Below are 2,699 nucleotides of genomic sequence, written 5' to 3'. Positions count from 1 at the left end.
GGCAGCCATGCTGCCATGCTGTCTACTGTCCTGTATCCTCAGCTAAACTAAGCGACCCTGGCACTTTATGTCTTATCAGGTTGCACTGATGGGAATGACCATCCAAATTAAATATGATGCTGGTGTTCAGTCAGAGGGAGTATCACAGAGTAGTAGCACAGTGATGCTCATTCTCCCACCTGGACTCAACAGGCCCTGTGGCCTCAGTCTAGGTTCAGGAGTTTTATCAGGAACACCAGGTAAATGGGGCTATGAAGCAAACGAAGAAAAATCTCAGTAGATGTTAATGTCTTAATGGTTGCCAGAGTTTGATGGTAAAAGAAAGATTTCCTGGATGAGGTAATCAGTGTTTTCCCTTTGCTCTGCACTAGGGAGGAAAAGCTATAAGGACTGTATATAAACAATTTCGGACCAAATAAAGATGTCCACTGGTGCCAGGTTCATCATACATGAAGGGAACCTGTTAAAGAATGAGGCTCAAGGTGAACTGGAGGCGTAATCCAGCTAATAATCCAGATACTGACAATAGTCTTGAGACCAAATGCAGTTAGCCCCTGGCTGCAGAGACTATGGTTCAGATCAGGCTCAGCTGAGCAACACAATAGAGGTAATATCATATTGGGAGTCGATATTAAATGTCTACCTCCGTTTATGCCCCAAGCTCTAATCCAAACGTGGAGGTGGGACCTCCAATTGTTTCTCATCCCATTCAAGATCCAAACAATCCTGGCACACATCCAGAGCCTATAGAGGAGGGAGAGCAGAATATGCATTTTGCCTTGGGGCTGAAGAATTTATTCACAATGGGACTTCAAAGAGCTGTTGCCACAGGGCACAGAAGAGGTAAATGCAGAGGAGCCTGAGTCCTCACACTGGGAGGGTGACGCCACCATTACCTAAGCAGTGATGCAAGTGCTCCACAGCAAACAGGGAGATAGATATGGGAACATGAGTGGTGTGTGCTGGAGGGATTTCACAAAGTGCAGCTCCTGCTGGAGACCTATGGGTTTGTGCCCCACATCAGGTCCCAGCCCTGAGGACCTGCGCTGGAAATGGAGCCCACAAAGTGTCTGGCTTCAAAACCAACAAGGCTTATGCCCAGGAGAACACTAGGAGTGTAGGCAACGGAGATTCCTCTCTTAAAGAGCTCGTTCACAGGACTTAAAGGACTTACAGATGTTGCTGCAAGGACCCAACGCAAAAGCAGAAGTTTGAGAAGTGCCCAGACCACATGTGAAGGGGACTCATCTCCAGAAAGAGGAAAGGAAGCCTGTTGGACTCTCCCCAGAAACAGAGACTACAGGTGAAGGAGGCGGTGGGGGCGCCATTGCAACGTCACTCTCCTACCTTGCCAGCGTGGGGGCTGCTGGGGGCTCCACTGTCGCATCTCCCTCCAACCAGCCAGCACCGCTGGGTGCGCACCGTTCCCCTGCTGCCGCCGCGTGGACAGAGCTGACTGGGGAGTGCCTGTGCCCCACCCAAGCCTTGGGCCATTTCCCCTGCTGCACCCTCGCGGCTCTACCCGAGTCGCCGCCTCCACCACCGCCCGCCGCCTCCGTGGGTGCGGGGCAACCATCTGAGGGGATGCCCTTTGAGTGCCTGTCCGTGTGGCTAAAATAAGTGCTGGGGTGCACTACGGGACCCACAGTCTTAAACAATGGAAGACACAGCTCTTGCTTGACAAGCTACCACACCCCAGACACTGCACAAGGAGAGAGGGAAAATTTCACCTCCAATCTCCCACGGGAAAACATCTATTTACCTGTTCTGCAGCTCCAGCCTTAGGAGCAGACGTGGTCAGGATCCACTCACCAAGCCAGGGGCCTGATCTCCACAAAGAGGACCCCGAGGAACTAAATAAAAATGAAAGTTAAATTCTTGGAGGAGTGGCAAAGAAGGAGAAAAACTATGAACCAGTGGGAGGCCTTCACATAGGGCCTCTGGAGAATTTCCAGGGCTTTTGTGCCCCTAGGGGCCAGTCGGGCCAGTGACTACATTCTTAACCTTGTTTCAGTTCTGCCCTCCGAATACGTTCTCAGGGTTCTTCAAAGTAATTCATCTTGCCGAGAACTAGGCTTACCCTGGGCAGTGCAATTTCACACACAGCCACCTGATTTTGTTCCCTTACAAATGAGATGTCACGAGGATGGGCAGAGTTCCTATTTTACAGTGAGGACTCACACTGAAGACGCCTCGGACAGCAACACTGGCAGCTCTCTCCTGTCCTGTAGCTACCAGCTAAGCTAAGAGAATCTGGCTATTAGGTCCTGTTAGGTCATGTGAGAGGAAATGGTTATCCAAATCTGAATTATCTCGAGTGCTCAGTCAGAGGGCCTATCACAGACTGGTAGCACCGGGATGCTGACTTTCAGAACCTGGAGCCAGTACGGACAAAATGACACTTTTCCTAAATTTCTGAAATAGGCTGCAAAAATGAAACTACATGAAGTGTCATTTGTTAGCAATGTCATCTGATTCTATATAACAGAAAATCTCTATAGTCCTAACATAATAAAAATAAAACTGGAAAGTAATTGTGGTGGTTAATTATATGTTTCAACTGGACTGGCCACAAGGTACCCAGAATAAACCTCATTTCCGGGTGTGTCTGTGAGGATTTTGTTTCCAGATGACATTAACATTGGAATCTGTGCACTCAGTAAAACAGATTGTCCTTCCCAATGTTTTTGGGCATCATC

General features: G+C 49.0%; 1 protein-coding gene across 1 annotated transcript in view; it reads right to left on the bottom strand.

The window, feature by feature from the left end:
* Positions 1 to 2,444, bottom strand: part of LOC105307585 (E3 ubiquitin-protein ligase TRIM22-like) — a 23,478-nt gene extending 21,034 nt beyond the window's left edge. Inside the window, exons 1-2 of the mRNA XM_023524874.1 lie at positions 2,182 to 2,444; positions 1,731 to 1,853 (exon numbers count right to left, since the gene is read on the bottom strand). The gene's annotated coding sequence lies outside the window, so the exon portion shown is untranslated. The remainder of the gene's footprint in view (positions 1 to 1,730; positions 1,854 to 2,181) is intronic.
* Positions 2,445 to 2,699: the final 255 nt, after the last annotated feature.

This window comes from Pteropus vampyrus, unplaced genomic scaffold (genome assembly GCF_000151845.1).
Source record: "Pteropus vampyrus isolate Shadow unplaced genomic scaffold, Pvam_2.0 Scaffold504, whole genome shotgun sequence".
NCBI lineage: Eukaryota > Metazoa > Chordata > Mammalia > Chiroptera > Pteropodidae > Pteropus > Pteropus vampyrus.
The sequence above is the reverse complement of the archived record's forward strand: the minus strand, read 5'-3'. Positions and strand labels throughout refer to the sequence as shown.